Raw genomic sequence first — 6622 nt, 5'->3', positions numbered from 1 at the left:
CCATAAACAAGAGTGTCAATTTGTTAAGTCAACAACAGGAGTCACTGTGCACTTACTCCTCATGTAGGATCTCTGTCCTTAATGTGCTGTACATTGTGATTTAATGCTATAACTAGTACTCAAACAATATTTTTCACTTTGTGTTTCTATGTGGGTGCAAACTGTTGAAATCTTTACTTAATATATACTAAATTGATCTTCTGTACATATATTTAAAAAAAAGACTTTCCATAACAAACAGAAATTGAAAGAATTTTTCACCACTCCTCCAGTCTTACAAAAGATGCTTGGCCGGCGCCGCGGCTCAATAGGCTAATCCTCCGCCTTGCGGCGCTGGCACACCAGGTTCTAGTCCCGGTCGGGGCACCGATCCTGTCCTGGTTGCCCCTCTTCCAGGCCAGCTCTCTGCTGTGGCCAGGGAGTGCAGTGGAGGATGGCCCAAGTGCTTGGGCCCTGCACCCCATGGGAGACCAGGATAAGCCCCTGGCTCCTGCCATCGGATCAGTGCGGTGCGCTGGCCGCAACGCGCTACCACGGCGGCCATTGGAGGGTGAACCAACGGCAAAAAGGAAGACCTTTCTCTCTGTCTCTCTCTCTCACTGTCCACTCTGCCTGTCAAAAAGTAAAAAAAAAAAAAAAAAAAAAAAGATGCTTAAGTATGTGCTACACATAGAAACACAGAAACATGCTCATCATTATGAAAGCAGGTGAAGACAAAAAATCCCCCAGTAGAAGTACAAGAGAAATCCAACATAAACTTAGGGATGTTTATGAACAAATGGCAGGGCCAAATTTTTACTTTTCAGTAGTCACCTTGAATGTAAATGGCCTCAGCTCTCCAGTTAAAAGATACAGACTGGCTGAATGGATTAAAAAATGAGACCCATCTATTTGCTGCCTACAAGAAATGCATCTCACCAACAAAGATGCATGCAGTCTGAAAGTGAAAGTGAAAGGATGGAAAAAGATATTCCATGCTAAGGGAGACTGAAAAAGGGCAGGTGTTGTCATCGTAATAACACACAAAATAGAATTTAAAATAAAAACTGTTAAAAGAGACAAGGACACTATGTAATGATTAAGGGAGCAATTCAACAGGAAGTTGTGACTATAGTTAATAAATACACACCCAATCACAGGGCACCTGGCTATTTAAAAGAAATGTTAATAGATCTAAAGGGAGATGTAGACTCCAATACAATAGTAATGGGTGGGCAGGCGTTGTGGCACAGCTGGTGAAAGCCCTGGCCTGAAGTGCCAGCATCCTCTATGGGCACCAGTTCTAGTCTTGGCTGTTCCTCTTCTGATCCAGCTCTCTGTTATGGCCTGCGAAGGCAGTAGAAGATGGCCCAGTTCTTTGGGCCCCTGCACCCACCTGGGAGACCCAGAAGAAGCTCCTGGTTCTTGGCTTCAGATCGGTGCAGCTCCAGCTGTTGCAGCCATCTGGGGTGTGAACCAACAGAAGGAAGATATTTCTCTCTGTCTCTCTCTCTCTCTCTCTCTCACTGTCTATAACTCTGTCAAATAAAAAATATAGTAATGGGGGGCTTCAACACCCCACTTTCACCAGTGGACAGATCTACTAGACAGAAAATCAGCAAACAACAAAGCTAATTGACACTATAGACAAAATCAACTTAACTAATGTCTAGTGGCCCTGGCCCAACATGAGATGCAGCAGGCTGAGGCTGTCCCTTATCTAATCCTGTTTCCTGTGCTTATTGTTCTGAAGGCACAAGACTTTTCATCCCACATTCCTGCAGGCAGGATGTGACTTCTGATGAAGGTTTATGATGTTCTTTGCTCTATCAGCAGAGCTTGTACCCTGATCTTTGCTACCTTGTAAACTTGCTTTGTTCCTGTGCTATGCATGATTGCACACAATGAATGTTATCTGTATGGGGCCTGGGGTATATATCCTTGTCTTTCTGTGTGCTCGGGGCTGGAGGCTGAAGAGTTTCCCCAGGGAGAAGGCCTCCATTCCCTCATCACTGGGCCCCCTACTTTGGCCTGAAACGCTACGAGGCAATAAACGTGGTGATGAATTGACTGAGTGCTGCGTCTCCATGTGGTTTGTCGGGTGGCCTCCGACACAAAACTTTTCACCCTACAGTTAAAGAATGCATGTTCTTCTCATCAGTGCATGGAACTTTCTCTCAGATAGACCATATGCTATGCCATAAAGCAAGTCTTAGCAAATTAAAAAAAAGTCATACTGTGCATCTTGTCTGACCACAATGGAATGAAGCTGGAAATCAACAACTCAAGAATCTCCAGATCATATGGAAACACATGGAGACTGAACAGCATGTTCCTGAATGAACAGTGGATTCTAGCAGAAGTCAAAAATTTCTGGAAACAAATGAAAACAGCAGTACATCATATCAAAACTTACAGAACACAACAAAAGCAGTGTTAAGAGTAAAGATTATAGCAACTTGGTGCCTATGTGAAAAAATTGGAAAGACACCAAATAAATGAGCTATCAATGCATCTCAAGAACCTAGAAACAACAATCCAAACTCCAAATCAGTAGGAGGAGAAATGTAAATAAATTAGAGAAGCAATAAACAAAATTGAAACAAAAAATACAAAAGATAAGTTAAATGAAGAGCTGGTTTTTTGAAAAAATAAAATTGATACAGCATTTGTCCAACTAACCAAAAACAAAAACAAAAAAAACAAAAAAAAAAAAAAGAAAAAAAGAGGGAGAAGGCTCAAATCATTATACTCAGAGATGAAAAAGAAATGTAACCACAGATACCATAGAAATAAAAAAGAATTATCAGGAATTACTACAAAGAGCTGTATGCCAACAAATTGGGAAACCTAGGAGAAATGGACAGATTCCTAGACACATGAAATCTACCAAACTTGAGTGATGAAGACATAAAAAACCTGAACAGACCAATAACCAAAACAGAAATTCAGTCACTAGTAAAGACACTCCCGATAAAGAAAAGCCCAGGACCAGATGGCTTCACTGTTGAATTTGACCAGATATTTAAAGAAGAATTAATTCCAAGCTATTCAAAATAATTGAAAGGGAGTGAATCCTCCCATATTCTTTCTATGAAGCCAATATCACCTTAATTCCTAAACCTGAAAAAGATACAACAGAGAAAGTGAGCTATCGACCAATATCCCTGATGAACATAGATGTAAAAATCCTCAACAAAATATTAGCTAATCAAATCCAGCAACACATCAGAAAGATCATTAACCCTGACCAAGTGGGATTTATCCCCGGTATGCAGGGATGTTTCAGCGTTCACAAATCTATCAGTGTGTTATATCACATTAAGAAACTGAAGAACAAAAATCATATGGTTATCTCAATAGATGCAGAGAAAACATTTGATAAAATACAGCATCCTTTCATGAAGAAAACCTTAAACAAATTGGGTATAGAAGGAATATTCCTCAAAAACAGAAGGCAATTTATGAGAAGGCCATGGCCAGCATCCTATTGAATAAGGAAGAGCTGGAAGCATTCCCCCTAAGATGCAGAACCAGACAAGGATGCACACTCTCACCGCGGCTATTTAATATAGTCCTTGTGGTTTTAGCCAGAGCCATTAGGCAAGAAAAAGAAATCAAAAGGATACAAATTGGGAAGCAGGAGGATAAACTATCCCTATTTACAGATGACTTGATTCTATGTATAAGGTATCCAAAAGACTCTACCAAGAGAATATTGGAAGCTATAAAAGAGTCTGTTTAAGTGGCAGGATATAAAATCAACATGGAAAAAATCAATAGCCTTTGTTTACATAGACCAAATCATGGTTGAGAAAGAACTTTTAAGATCAGTCCCATTCACAATAGCTCCAAAAAAAATTAAATACCTTGGAATTAAATACCTTGGAATTAAAAAACCAATGATGTCAAAGACATCAATGATGAAAATTACAAAACACTAAAGAAAGATATAGAAAAAGGCATTTAAAAAATGGAAAAAGCTTCCATGTTCATGGATTGGAAGAATCAGCAACATCAAAATATCCATATTACCAAAAGCAATTTGCAGGTTTATTGTGACTCCTCCAATCAAAATGCCAATGATATTCACAGATCTAGAAAAAAAAGATTCTAAAATTCATATGGAAACACAAGAGACCCTGAATAGCTAAAGAAGCCTAATACAACAACTACAAAGCTGGAGGCATCACAATACCAGATTTCAAGACATGCTGTGGGACAGTTATAATGAAAACTGGCACAGATACAGACTTGTAGATGAATGGAACAGAATAGAAAATCCAGAAATCAATCCATGCATTTACAACCAACTTATTTTTGACAAAGGTGCTGAAATCAACCTCTGGAGCAAGGATAGTCTCTTTAACAAATGGTGCTGGGGAAACTGGATCTGCACATGCAGAAGTATGAAACTAGAGCCATACCTTACCCCTTTCACAAAACAAACAAACAAACAAACACTCAAAATGGGTCAAAGTCCTAAATCTACAACCCATGGAATTACTAGAGATAGCATCAAATTACTGGAGAACATTGGAGAAACTCTGCAAGACCGTGGCATAGGCAAAGAGTTGTTGGAAAAGACCCCACAGGCAATTAAAGCCAAAATTGGCAAATGGGATTATATCAAACATGCATCTGCACCACAAAAGAAACACTCAGCAAAGTGAAGAGGCATCTGACAAAATGGGAGAAAATATTTGCAAACTACACAACTAATAAAGAGTTAACATCCAGACTCTATAAAGACCTCCAGAATTTCAACAAAACAAAGTATCCAGCTAAGAAATGGGCAAAGGACTTGAACAGGTATTTTTTTAACTTTTATTTAATGAATATAAATTTCCAAAGTACAGCTTATGGATTACAATGGCTTCCCCCCCACATAACTTCCCTCCCACCCGCAACCCTCCCCTTTCCCGCTCCCTCTCCCCTTCTGTTCACATCAAGATTCGTTTTCAATTCTCTTTATATACAGAAAATCAGTTTAGTATATATTAAGTAAAGATTTCAACAGTTTGCCCCCACATAGCAACACAAAGTGAAAAAATACTTTTTGAGTACTAGTTATAGCATTAAATCACAATGTACAGCACATTGAGGACAGAGATCCTACATGAGGAGTAAGTGCACAGTGACTCCTGTTGTTGACTTAACAAATTGACACTTTTGTTTATGGCATCAGTAATCACAAGTAATCACAAGTTGCCAAGGCTATGGAAGCCTTTTGAGTTCACCAACTCTGATCATATTTGGACAAGGTCGTAGTCAAAGTGGAAGTTCTCTCCTCCTTTCTGAGAAAGGTACCTCCTTCTTTGATGACCTGTTCTTTCCACTGGGATCTCATTTGCGGAGATCTTTCATTTAGGTCATTTTTTTTTTCCAGGGTGTCTTGGCTTTCCATGCCTGAAATACTCTCATGGGCTTTTCAGCCGGATCTGCATGCCTTAAGGGCTGATTCTGAGGCCAGAGTGCTGTTTAGAACATCTGCCATTCTATGAGTCTGCTGTGTATCCTGCTTCCCATGTTGGATCATTCTCTCCCTTTTTTATTCTATCCATTAGTATTTGCAGCCACTAGTTTTGTTTATGTGATCCCTTTGGCTCTTAGTCCTATCATTATGATCAATTGTGAACATAACTTGATCACTTGGACTAGTGAGATGGCATTGGTACATGCCACCTTGATGGGATTGAATTGGAATCCCCTGGTATGTTTCTAACTCTACCGTTTGGGGCAAGTCAGCTTGAGCATGTCCCAGATTGCACATCTCTTCCCTCTCTTATTCCCACTCTTATATTTAACAGTGATCACTTTTCAGTTAAGTTTCAACAATTAATAATAACTGTGTATTGATTACAGTATTCAACCAAAAGTAGTAAGTAAAACAAACAAACAAAAAAATACTAAGAGGGATAACGTATTAAGTTGTTCATCAACAGTCAGGGCAAGGGCTGATCAAGTCAGCGTTTCTCATAGTGTCCATTTCACTTTGAACAGGTATTTTTAAGAGAGGAAATTCTAATGGCCAACAGACACTTGAGAAAATGATAAAGATCACTAGCCAATAGAGAAATGGAAATCAAAACCACAATGAGGTTTCCTCTCACTCCAGTTAGAATAGCTCTGTGGATAAAAAGGTACCATGGTCCACTGTTGATGGGAATGTAAACTGGTGCAGCCACTGTGGAAGACAATATGGAGATACCTTAGAAATAATATAGATCTACCATATGATCCAGCCAACCCACTCCTGGGAATTTACCCATACCAAAAGGAAGCAGTATATGAAAGAGTCATCTGTACGTCCGTGTTCATTGCAGCACAATTCACAGTAGCAAAGATATGGAATCAACCCAGATGTCCATCAACTGTTGACTAGATAGTGAAATTATGTTATATGTACACTATGGAATGCTACTCAGTGGTAAAAAAAAAAAGAGAGAGAGAGAGAGAGAGAGACAGAGAAAGAAAAAGAAATGAAATCCTGTCTTTTACAACAAATTGGATGCAATTGTAAACCATTATACTTAGTAAAATAAGCCAGTCCCCAGCCGGCGCCACAGCTCACTAGGCTAATCCTCCGCCTGTGGCGCTGGCACACCGGGTTCTAGTCCCAGTCGGGGCACTGGATTCTGTC

This window comes from Lepus europaeus, chromosome 1 (genome assembly GCF_033115175.1).
Source record: "Lepus europaeus isolate LE1 chromosome 1, mLepTim1.pri, whole genome shotgun sequence".
Classification (NCBI taxonomy): Eukaryota; Metazoa; Chordata; class Mammalia; order Lagomorpha; family Leporidae; genus Lepus; species Lepus europaeus.
The sequence above is the reverse complement of the archived record's forward strand: the minus strand, read 5'-3'. Positions refer to the sequence as shown.